At 42.5% G+C, this 13,545-nt stretch overlaps 1 protein-coding gene across 3 annotated transcripts in view; it reads left to right on the forward strand.

The window, feature by feature from the left end:
- ARMC9 (armadillo repeat containing 9) overlaps positions 1-13,545 on the forward strand; it is a 290,214-nt gene that overhangs the window by 138,088 nt on the left and 138,581 nt on the right. The window lies entirely within an intron of this gene.

Here is a 13,545-nt window from a genome sequence, read left to right on the forward strand (position 1 = left end):
ACCATTACACACTGAACGGGAAACCACTGGGTAAATCTGACAGGGAGAAGGACTTGGGGATCCTAGTTAATGATAAACTTACCTGGAGCAGCCAGTGCCAGGCAGCAGCTGCCAAGGCAAACAGGATCATGGGGTGCATTAAAAGAGGTCTGGATACACATGATGAGAGCATTATACTGCCTCTGTACAAATCCCTAGTTAGACCGCACATGGAGTACTGTGTCCAGTTTTGGGCACCGGTGCTCAGGAAGGATATAATGGAACTAGAGAGAGTACAAAGGAGGGCAACAAAATTAATAAAGGGGATGGGAGAACTACAATACCCAGATAGATTAGCGAAATTAGGATTATTTAGTCTAGAAAAAAGACGACTGAGGGGCGATCTAATAACCATGTATAAGTATATAAGGGGACAATACAAATATCTCGCTGAGGATCTGTTTATACCAAGGAAGGTGACGGGTACAAGGGGGCATTCTTTGCGTCTGGAGGAGAGAAGGTTTTTCCACCAACATAGAAGAGGATTCTTTACTGTTAGGGCAGTGAGAATCTGGAATTGCTTGCCTGAGGAGGTGGTGATGGCGAACTCAGTCGAGGGGTTCAAGAGAGGCCTGGATGTCTTCCTGGAGCAGAACAATATTGTATCATACAATTATTAGGTTCTGTAGAAGGACGTAGATCTGGGGATTTATTATGATGGAATATAGGCTGAACTGGATGGACAAATGTCTTTTTTCGGCCTTACTAACTATGTTACTATGTTACTATGTTACTATGATGGTAGGCGAGAGTCTGATATGTTGTGGTAGAGCATTCCAGAGTAGGGGGGATGCACGAGAGAAATCTTGTATGCGATTGTGGGAAGAGGAGATAATAGGGGAGTAGAGAAGGAGATCTTGTGAGGATCGGAGGTTGCGTGCAGGAAAGTACCGGGAGACGAGGTCACAGATGTATGGAGGAGACAGGTTGTGGATGGCTTTATATGTCATGGTTAGGCTTTTGTACTGGAGTCTCTGGGTGATGGGGAGCCAGTGCAGGGATTGACAGAGGGGAGAGGCCGGGGAATAGCGGGGGGACAGGTGGATTAGTCGGGCAGCAGAGTTTAGAATAGATTGGAGGGGTGCAAGAGTGTTAGAGGGGAGGCCACAGAGCAGGAGGTTACAGTAGTCAAGGCGGGAGATGATGAGGGCATGGACTAGGGTTTTTGCAGATTCTTGGTTTAGGAATGTGCGGATCCGTGAAATATTTTTGAGTTGGAGGCGGCAGGAAGTGGAAAGGGTTTGGATATGTGGTTTAAAGGAGAGATCAGTGTCAAGGATTACCCCAAGACAGCGGGCTTGTGGGACTGGGGAGAGTGGGCAGCCGTTTACTGTAATGGATAGGTTCGTTGGGGAGATCGCGTGAGATGGGGGAAAGATGATGAATTCTGTTTTGTCCATGTTAAGTTTTAGAAATCTAGTGGAGAAGAAGGATGAAATAGCAGACAGACATTGAGGGATTCTGGTTAGTAGGGAGGTGATATCTGGTCCAGAGATGTAGATCTGTGTGTCGTCAGCATAGAGATGATACTGAAAGCCGTGAGATTCTATGAGCTGTCCCAGGCCAAAGGTGTAGATGGAGAAGAGCAGGGGTCCTAGAACTGAACCTTGCGGGACTCCGACAGATAGGGGGCGAGGTGAGGAGGTGGTGTGTGAGTGGGAGACGCTGAATGTACGGTCAGTTAGGTATGATGAGATCCAGGATAGGGCCAAGCTAAAGGTCATCTCCTCTATTGTAACTCTTTCAACGAGAAACCTCCCCAGTGGGTCCTCCAACACATCCAGAATATCATAGTTGATACATTTGTAGATCAGAATGGCTACTCCTCGCTGTTTTTTAAAGTAAGATGCTTCAGCGCGCAAAGCATACTTCTTACTGTATAGAGATGGATGGCTACCCTTTATCCAATGCGTTTCCTGCAAATAATAACATGAACATTTGCCCTATGTACTGTATATACTTGAGTATAAGCTGATTGGAGTATAAGCCGAAACCCCTAATTTTGCCACAAAAAACTGGGAAAACTTAATGACTCGAGTATAAGCCTAGGGTGGAAAATGCAGCAGCTGCTGGTAAATTTCAAAAATAAAAATAGATACCAATAAAAGTAAATTTAATTGAGACATCAGTAGGTTAAGTGTTTTTGAATATCCATATTGAATCAGTAGCCCCATATAATGCTCCATACAGTTCATGATGGGCCCCATAAGATGCTCCATACAAAATATGCCCCATACAGTGCTGCACAAATGTTGATTATGGCCCCATTATGCTCCATACAGACATTTGCCCCATATAATGCTCCACAAATACTGATTATGGCCCCATGAGATGCTCCATAGAGATATTTGCCCCATATAATGATGCACATGGCCCCTTTAGATGCTCCATACAGCTATTTGCCCCATATAATGCTGCACATGGCCCCATACAGATATTTGCCCCATATAATGCTGCACATGGCCCCATAAGATGCTCCATAGAGATATTTGCCCCATATAATGTTGCACATGGCCCCATAAGATGCTCCATAGAGATATTTGTCCCATAACGCTGCACATGGCCCCATAAGATGCTCCATACAGATATTTACCCCATATAATGCTGCACATGGCCCCATACAGATATTTGCCCCATATAATGCTGCACATGGCCCCATACAGATATTTGCCCCATATAATGCTGCACATGGCCCCATAAGATGCTCCATACAGACATTTTCCCCATATGCTGTTGCTGCGATTAAAAAAAAAAAAGACATACTCACCTCTCAGGCCCCCGACACTTGCTATATTCACCTGCCCACCGTTCCACCGATGGGCGCCGCTCCATCTTCCGCGTCCTCTGCACTGACGTTCAGGCAGAGGGCGGCGCGCACGCTAATCGCATCATCGCGCCCTCTGACCTGAGCGTGGAACGGGGAGCAGGTGAATATCGCGCAATGCCCTTGTTATACTCACCTGCTCCTGGTGCGGTGTCCCTGCACGTCTGTTCCCCGGCGCCAGCAATAAATAGCCAGGTCTTTCACCGGGAAGGAACAACCACGGGAAGGGCAGCATCCAAAAAGGAAAACCACCTATGCCAAGGCATGGTATCCATCCACAGACAGCTGTTTCGGGGTATTTGCCCCTCATCAGTGTGGAGTAGGAAACTGGCTATTAGGAGCAGTGCCTAGTAAAAGGACTATAAACATAAGGATGAATGACCTCGGGGAGATCAAAACATCCAACACCGCGGAGACACCATCACGTGTTTCTCAACGCAGTGATCCAGAACACTTCCCCCATCCCTTATGGGAAATATGCAAATGCATGTAGAAAAGGCGCGGAGACACCATCACGTGTTTCTCAACGCAATCAATAAATAGCCAGGTCTTTCACCGGGAAGGAACAACCACGGGAAGGGCAGCATCCAAAAAGGAAAACCACCTATGCCAAAGCATGGTATCCATCCACAGACAGCTGTTTCGGGGTATTTGCCCCTCATCAGTGTGGAGTAGGAAACTGGCTATTAGGAGCTAAGGAGAGTAAAACTAATCCCAAACTGTTCTTCAACTATATCAATAGTAAAAGAATAAAAACTGAAAATGTAGGCCCCTTAAAAAATAGTGAGGAAAGAATGGTTGTAGATGACGAGGAAAAAGCTAACATATTAAACACCTTCTTCTCCACGGTATTCACGGTGGAAAATGAAATGCTAGGTGAAATCCCAAGAAACAATGAAAACCCTATATTAAGGGTCACCAATCTAACCCAAGAAGAGGTGCGAAACCGGCTAAATAAGATTAAAATAGATAAATCTCCGGGTCCGGATGGCATACACCCACGAGTACTAAGAGAACTAAGTAATGTAATAGATAAACCATTATTTATTATTTTTAGGGACTCTATAGCGACAGGGTCTGTTCCGCAGGACTGGCGCATAGCAAATGTGGTGCCAATATTCAAAAAGGGCTCTAAAAGTGAACCTGGAAATTATAGGCCAGTAAGTCTAACCTCTATTGTTGGTAAAATATTTGAAGGGTTTCTGAGGGATGTTATTCTGGATTATCTCAATGAGAATAACTGTTTAACTCCATATTAGCATGGGTTTATGAGAAATCGCTCCTGTCAAACCAATCTAATCAGTTTTTATGAAGAGGTAAGCTATAGGCTGGACCACGGTGAGTCATTGGACGTAGTATATCTCGATTTTTCCAAAGCGTTTGATACCGTGCCGCACAAGAGGTTGGTACACAAAATGAGAATGCTTGGTTTGGGAGAAAATGTGTGTAAATGGGTTAGTAACTGACTTAGTGATAGAAAGCAGAGGGTGGTTATAAATGGTATCGTCTCTAACTGGGTCGCTGTGACCAGTGGGGTACCGCAGGGGTCGGTATTGGGACCTGTTCTCTTCAACATATTCATTAATGATCTGGTAGAAGGTTTACACAGTAAAATATCGATATTTGCAGATGATACAAAACTATGTAAAGCAGTTAATACAAGAGAAGATAGTATTCTGTTACAGATGGATCTGGATAAGTTGGAAACTTGGGCTGAAAGGTGGCAGATGAGGTTTAACAATGATAAATGTAAGGTTATACACATGGGAAGAAGGAATCAATATCACCATTACACACTGAACGGGAAACCACTGGGTAAATCTGACAGGGAGAAGGACTTGGGGATCCTAGTTAATGATAAACTTACCTGGAGCAGCCAGTGCCAGGCAGCAGCTGCTAAGGCAAACAGGATCATGGGGTGCATTAAAAGAGGTCTGGATACACATGATGAGAGCATTATACTGCCTCTGTACAAATCCCTAGTTAGACCGCACATGGAGTACTGTGTCCAGTTTTGGGCACCGGTGCTCAGGAAGGATATAATGGAACTAGAGAGAGTACAAAGGAGGGCAACAAAATTAATAAAGGGGATGGGAGAACTACAATACCCAGATAGATTAGGGAAATTAGGATTATTTAGTCTAGAAAAAAGATGACTGAGGGGCGATCTAATAACCATGTATAAGTATATAAGGGGACAATACAAATATCTCGCTGAGGATCTGTTTATACCAAGGAAGGTGATGGGCACAAGGGGGCATTCTTTGCGTCTGGAGGAGAGAAGGTTTTTCCACCAACATAGAAGAGGATTCTTTACTGTTAGGGCAGTGAGAATCTGGAATTGCTTGCCTGAGGAGGTGGTGATGGCGAACTCAGTCGAGGGGTTCAAGAGAGGCCTGGATGTCTTCCTGGAGCAGAACAATATTGTATCATACAATTATTAGGTTCTGTAGAAGGACATAGATCTGGGGATTTATTATGATGGAGTATAGGCTGAACTGGATGGACAAATGTCTTTTTTCGGCCTTGCTAACTATGTTACTATGAGCAGTGCCTAGTAAAAGGACTATAAACATAAGGATGAATGACCTCGGGGAGATCAAAACATCCAACACCGCGGAGACACCATCACGTGTTTCTCAACGCAGTGATCCAGAACACTGCCCCCATCCCTTATGTGAAATATGCAAATGCATGTAGAAAAGCCGCGGAGACACCATCACGTGTTTCTCAACGCAAGCAATAAATAGCCAGGTCTTTCACCGGGAAGGAACAACCATTTCTCTTTGCGGAAACGCACCTCCCACAGAGCAGTATATGTATGGCGCATGTCGAGAAGGGGATAAAGGAAATCTTTCAGCAGATATTTGCTATTTCATCTTAAAGCAGCGGAATGGGGCGGCAGAGAGCCAGATTCCAGGAATAAGTCCACTTATTGGACTGTTTGTTGTAGTTTCAATACAGTCAGTGTTTTATCAGAAGGAGATTGTCACTGCAGGACTAGGTGTCCTGTGTGAGTCGAACAAGTTAATCTGTGTAAACCTACCCCACTGATTGGAAACAATCTCTCAATGTACAGTGTACACAGGAAGCTCGAGACCCCGATGCTGCAAGTTTACAGTGCTAGCCACTGAACCACCGTACTGCTCAATAACATATATTTTTTTAAAAAATCTACTTTAAATTTTTTTTTTTTAGACCCCTTACAGGTCTTGAACCTGTGATCGGCCGATCGCTTATATGGCTTGCTTCAACACTTTTCATGGCTTGTACAGGGATCTATAGCAGATCCCTGCCTGTTATGGCAACCCGTAGTCACCCCGCGATCATGTCAGGGGGGTTTGCTGGTGGGTGCTTGGAAGGAAGTGTCCCCATTCAATCCTTTCTGCTCACACTGCTCTATGACGCTGCGTCTGCAGAGTGAACTGCATTTTTATGGTGACAAGTTTCCTTTACATAGGACTGGAACAAAAAGGAATTTTTTGACCTTTGGTAAATATGTAATTTTACACAAACCTTTATGGCACGCATTTTTGTCCACCGGCTAAATTAATCTCTTGTCACATTCTATTGCCTTCCCCTGTAAGATGAAACCTAATGGTTTTGTCTTGTTTATTACATAAGCACAAAGAAGTTTGTTTAAGTAACTAAGCATATATAGGACACTTAACAAATACAGTGGGGCAAAAAAGTATTTAGTCAGTCAGCAATAATGCAAGTTCCACCACTTAAAAAGATGAGAGGCGTCTGTAATTTACATCATAGGTAGACCTCAACTATGGGAGACAAACTGAGAAAAAAAAATCCAGAAAATCACATTGTCTGTTTTTTTAACAATTTATTTGCATATTATGGTGGAAAATAAGTATTTGGTCAGAAACAAACAATCAAGATTTCTGGCTCTCACAGACCTGTAACTTCTTCTTTAAGAGTCTCCTCTTTCCTCCACTCATTACCTGTAGTAATGGCACCTGTTTAAACTTGTTATCAGTATAAAAAGACACCTGTGCACACCCTCAAACAGTCTGACTCCAAACTCCACTATGGTGAAGACCAAAGAGCTGTCAAAGGACACCAGAAACAAAATTGTAGCCCTGCACCAGGCTGGGAAGACTGAATCTGCAATAGCCAACCAGCTTGGAGTGAAGAAATCAACAGTGGGAGCAATAATTAGAAAATGGAAGACATACAAGACCACTGATAATCTCCCTCGATCTGGGGCTCCACGCAAAATCCCACCCCGTGGGGTCAGAATGATCACAAGAACGGTGAGCAAAAATCCCAGAACCACGCGGGGGGACCTAGTGAATGAACTGCAGAGAGCTGGGACCAATGTAACAAGGCCTACCATAAGTAACACACTACGCCACCATGGACTCAGATCCAGCAGTGCCAGACGTGTCCCACTGCTTAAGCCAGTACATGTCCGGGCCCGTCTGAAGTTTGCTAGAGAGCATTTGGATGATCCAGAGGAGTTTTGGGAGAATGTCCTATGGTCTGATGAAACCAAACTGGAGTTGTTTGGTAGAAACACAACTTGTCGTGTTTGGAGGAAAAAGAATACTGAGTTGCATCCATCAAACACCATACCTACTGTAAAGCATGGTGGTGGAAACATCATGCTTTGGGGCTGTTTCTCTGCAAAGGGGCCAGGACGACTGATCCGGGTACATGAAAGAATGAATGGGGCCATGTATCGTGAGATTTTGAGTGCAAACCTCCTTCCATCAGCAAGGGCATTGAAGATGAAACGTGGCTGGGTCTTTCAACATGACAATGATCCAAAGCACACCGCCAGGGCAACGAAGGAGTGGCTTAGTAAGAAGCATTTCAAGGTCCTGGAGTGACCTAGCCAGTCTCCAGATCTCAACCCTATAGAAAACCTTTGGAGGGAGTTGAAAGTCCGTGTTGCCAAGCGAAAAGCCAAAAACATCACTGCTCTAGAGTAGATCTGCATGGAGGAATGGGCCAACATACCAACAACAGTGTGTGGCAACCTTGTGAAGGCTTACAGAAAACGTTTGACCTCTGTCATTGCCAACAAAGGATATATTACAAAGTATTGAGATGAAATTTTGTTTCTGACCAAATACTTATTTTCCACCATAATATGCAAATAAATTGTTAAAAAACAGACAATGTGATTTTCTGGATTTTTTTTTCTCAGTTTGTCTCCCATAGTTGAGGTCTACCTATGATGTAAATTACAGACGCCTCTCATCTTTTTAAGTGGTGGAACTTTCACTATTGCTGACTGACTAAATACTTTTTTGCCCCACTGTAACTACTGTAAAACCTAGAACCACAAGATGTTTTTCTGGGGTACAAATCAAAGTTTTGTTTTTTTGTTTTTTTTTTAGTCCGTAAACCTCTGCAAAAAAACAGAAGGCCTGTCTTTGGCCAAACGGTATAACATAAAAATAAACACATTCCCTCCCATTTAAAATTGGGTCCACACAACTCGCCAAAGGGTCAGATGTCTTTTCCACCTTCGCTCATGGACCAACACTGAAGCAGCCAAGCTGCCTTTTAAACAGGCTGCAAAGCGAGGATAGGAGAATGGAAACAACCAGTCCCGCTCAGCTCTTTCAGTCGTTCCTAAAGCCTGGACCCAAAATCCAAAAAACATCTGTGCTGAAGCCTTTGTCTCCATTTCCTACATCACTGAGGCTAACCACCTCTATTGCACATACCTCCCATCCAGGACTTGTCTGGCTGCAACCTTTTATACCATAGATTCCTATTTTAAAGAAATCTGTTAGCACATCTTCACCTCAGAATATGCAAGAAACATTACTAACACCCTCATTCGCATCCATCAAATTCCGCCATATGCGAGACAGTCCCACATACTTATTCCATTCTTCTATAGTTCTAAGAGGATTGCTATAACTAAGAATAAATGTAATGCGTAGAAGCACTAAGCATAATAGTGCACAGCCCAAAGGGTCGGCTACACCCTCCATTGTACTGAGATTTACTTGACATTTTTTAATCAAAAAAGCATAAATGCCATCCCACCATGACAAGTTTACCCAATGAAGATAGTCCCTACTCCTGTTACGCACTCAGAGTAGATGGGGGCAGAGCAGGGACTGCGCCGGACTGTTGAGAACACCTGCTTCTGGAAATCTGAGTAGATAAGGTGCAGAGCCCAAAGTGGCAGCTACACCCCCAAATGTACTGGGTGCAAAAAACAAGGGCCAGCACACCTGAGAGTATATGTGTAATATATAGGAGCCCATGTACTGTTTTCTTACAACAGGCAAATAATAACCTAGAATAAACACAGTGTATTGAAGCAGTAAGTAAATAGCAACATGTAAAGAAACCTAAAGTACGTTGACTTTTTTGATCAAACAAGCGTTAAAACTATTCCACCGATTTGCCAAAGGAGGCAAATAACATGAAGTTGTTTAGCATTGGTTCTCAGCGAAGTCTGTTTTTATTACAAAAACAATTTGCCGTACTATTTTTGCAAATGAAGGTACTCAATGCAAAATTAAGCACACTAAAAATGTCATCCCCCAACTTATCCATTATCAATCTACTCCGCTCCCACTGCTATATAACATAGTGTCTGCATTTTTATGGTGACATGTTCCCTTTAAATAAGAAAAAAAAAAAGGAAATTACTTATTTTTTGGTACATATGTCCTTTTACGCAATATCTTATCATACACGGTATTTGCCATGGGCTGAGTTCATCTCTTGTCACATTCTGCTGGACTTTCCCACTATTTTTGGCAAGTGTCATTTTACGCAAACACTTATCACACACAGTATTGGCCACGGGCTAAGTTCAGCTCATGTCACATTCTGCTGCTGTTCCCCAGTGTGATGAAATCCAGTAGGGTGTTAATCACAAACACAAAGCAGCACGTTTCAGTAACTAAGCTTCTAGGACACTTACCAAATAGCTACTGTGAAACAGATCCCCAAGGTACGTTACTAGGTTACCAAGTTAAGGTTCTTGTTGTTTTTTTTGTTTTTTTTTTAATTAAAGGCAATTTGTCAGAAGGTATTTGCTATTTGATCTGAGAGTCACATAATGTGGCAGCTGAGAGCCTGATCCCAGCGAAGTGTCACTTACTGGATTGCTTGATGTAGTTTTAATATAATCAGTGTTTTATGAGCAGGAGATTATCACAGAAGGACTAGATGGTGTGTGTAAGGGTACCGTCACACTATACCATTTCGATCGCTACGACGGTACGATTCGTGACGTTCCAGCGATATCGTTACGATATCGCTGTGTCTGACACGCAGCAGCGATCAGGGATCCTGCTGAGAATCGTACGTCGTAGCAGATCGTTTAGAACTTTCTTTCATCGCTGGATCTCCCGCTGTCATCGCTAGATCGGTGTGTGTGACACCGATCTAGCGATGCGATCCAGCGATGCGTTCGCTTGTAACCAGGGTAAACATCGGGTAACTAAGCGCAGGACCGCGCTTAGTAACCCGATGTTTACCCTGGTTACAAGCGTAAAACTAAAAAAAAAAAAAAAAAGCATGTCTTGTTTTTCACACACACACAAAAATAAGTTTAAGTAACCATGTCCAGCTTCTACGATACTTGCCAAATAACTACTGTGAAACATAGAACCCCAAGATGTTTTACTCGGGTACAAAATTATTATTTTCTTATTTTAAAACAATGAGTGAGGCTTAGGCTACTTTCACACTAGCGTTTTTTGCAATACGTCGCAATGCGTCGTTTATGCCAAAAAAACGCATCCTGCAAAGTTGTTTGCAGGATGCGTTTTTGCCCCATAGATTAAAAATAGCGACGCATTGCCACACGTCGCAACCGTCGTGCGACGGTTGCGCCGTGTTGTGGCGGACCGCTGCCGCCCCCACCTCCCCGCAGCTCACAATGGGGCAGCGGATGCGCCGGTGAAATGCATCCGCTGCACGCGTTGTGGGGCGCATCAAACGCTAGCGTCGGAATCTCGGTCCGACGCATTGCGATGGGGAGATTCCGACGCTAGTGTGAAAGTAGCCTTAGTTATGCAGTTGAACTGAGTAGTCGCACTGGAGCAGAACGCCCGATATCCTGAATAAAATATCACTTGAATTGCTGCAATATAAGATATCCGACCCTTGAACTTGTCAGGAGGTGAGAGGAAACTCCTGGGCTCTGTGTGGAAGAGGTGGGAAAAGAAGAATTATTTAAGAGGTACTTAAGTGCATACATCACTCAAACCACCATCAGTACATAAATACATCACCAGAACCAAGTTTTCAGTATTTGAGAAGGATTTGGAGAGTTTCCGCTCCAAAACAAATCAGTATGAACACACATTAACTTAAAATGAGTTTTTGCTGCAGAAACTCTCCAAAACCTCCTCATAATCTCAAATCTCAAAATTTAAAAATCTTCAAAACTTAAACATAGTTATGAATCACACTATGGACAGGAACGTGTACAAGATCAGAACCACTGTCAGCACATGTATGTGCCGGAACCACCATCCATACATGACTGCAGCTCCAGAACCACCGTCAGTAAATGTATACAGCACCAAGCTTAGTACAGCGATCAATTGTATGATTTATAAGTTTGTCCACTGACCAAGACATGAACAGTCTAGAATTTTAAGGGTAGATTAATTTTAACATTGAGAGATAGAATATCAAAAATAAAATCCAGAAAATCACATTGTATAAATTATATACATTTATTTGCATTTTCATTTTGCAGTGAGAAATAAGTATTTGATCCCCTACCAACCGAGTTCTGGCTCCTACAGACCAGTTAGAGGCTCTTAATCAATTTGCTACCTGCATTAAAGACAGCTCTTACACAGTCACCTATATAAAAGACTCCTGTGCACAGACTCCATTATTCAGTCAGACTCTAACCTCTACAACATCTTAAAGGGATCAAATACTTATTTCCCCCACTGTAATTGTATTGCTTAACCCTACAATTCTGAGTGTTACCAATTTTAAGGAGATTCTGGACGTTGTTACTAGCCATCAACAGACTGCCAACCATACAGGAACCACAGCAGTGAAGAGACATAGTGAGCATCACTAATAAATGTTTGCATTCAGGTACCTAATAAGTGACATCTTCTCTGATTCATCTTGTTCCCATCCCTTTTATCTCTGTGTAGTACAGAAGCCATGATGAGATTGTCTCTGCAGACCGCTCTCTTCTCGGTCTTCAGCAGCACAGCCTTACATAGTGCCCATTAGAAATAAAAGTATCATTATGCTGCCCCATAAATATAAATATCTCCCATGCTGTGATCCTGAATAAATAATTGCCCCTCACTGCTCTCCTGTACAAGATATCTCCCTCAAACTACCCTTCCCCATATTTTCCCCATACTACCCCTCTCCAGAATGTCCCCCCCAAATTGCACCTTTCCATAATATCTCCCCCACACTGCCTCTCTGCAAAATGACCTCATTCACAACCCCTCTAATGGCCCCATAGTGGCACCCATTGTCACGCCTCCTTAGGAAATGAACACACGAAACGTGCGTTGGGGCGGGAGTACCATTACTATACCCTGTTTTCCTATGTAAGTCCCTTTTCTGTTATCTTATTGTATTATATTTGCACACTATTAAACATCACTTTGCACTATGTGCACTTTTTTCAGCATCTGATTAAGCTTAAATCTATACTTAACTGTGTGAACATGTGGTAGGATTTAATTATGGTAAAAAAAAAATATGTTATTTGTTCTCCTGTGACTAATATATCGAATTTGCAGCCTCTGATATTATATTTGCATATTCTACATGGTTATTTTAAATTATTTATTCAATAAAAAAGAAAATCTTTTAACAGTACCTATACTCTTTTTTTCATAGTGAGTTTATAAATATTAAGGTCTAGAGTTATGTACGTTCTTCTGTAGTTTTGGGAATCAATTGTTGCATTAACATAAAAAACAATATGTTACGAAAACACTTTATTATAATTACTGGGATTCATTGAAGCGTTCCAGCTTTATTATCACATAAAGTGACACTGGTAAGAATTGTAACATTTGGCCCGGTTAGGAAGGTGAAAACAGTCTTCTGGGCAAAGGGGTTAAAGACGCACTCCCATCAAAATTAGTTTCCTCTTACTATATTGCTGTCATCATATTATACTGTATAGCACTTTGCACTTATAATTGCTCATTTTGCCTCTCTACCCAGCAAATTCTTCTATTTTCTAGTAGTTCCATGACATCACGTGATATAAAAAAGACACTAGCTGAATCCTTCTAAGCTCTATATAGAAACAAGAGGTCAATTTTCCCTGTGTGACTCATCAGTCACAGCAAAAGTCAATGGCAGGGGGGAGGAGGCGCGGAGTAGCTGGGTCAGGAGTTGAGAGAAATGATTTCTGCAGGGACAGGACTTCCTGTTTCTGCATAGAGCAGAGAAGAGAAGAATTAGTTGGGTAGAAGGGAAAAATGAGCAATTGTAAGTGCACAGTGCTGTGTAATATGATGATTGCAATATATTAAGAGGATAAAAACTTTGATGGAAGTGCTTCTTTAAGATTTCAATAATTTTGTACTTTCCTTTCCGTATTGGAAAAATACTGACCATATGATGGTTTTATACATAAGTAGAATGCTGGATTGGACAACCTATCATAATGTAGAGGGGGAAAACCTTTATGTGAAGCCCCTACTCCATGTTCACAGCTTTTTGTAAATCTTACGATC

The sequence above is a fragment of the Ranitomeya imitator genome, chromosome 5, assembly GCF_032444005.1.
Source record: "Ranitomeya imitator isolate aRanImi1 chromosome 5, aRanImi1.pri, whole genome shotgun sequence".
Taxonomy (NCBI): domain Eukaryota; kingdom Metazoa; phylum Chordata; class Amphibia; order Anura; family Dendrobatidae; genus Ranitomeya; species Ranitomeya imitator.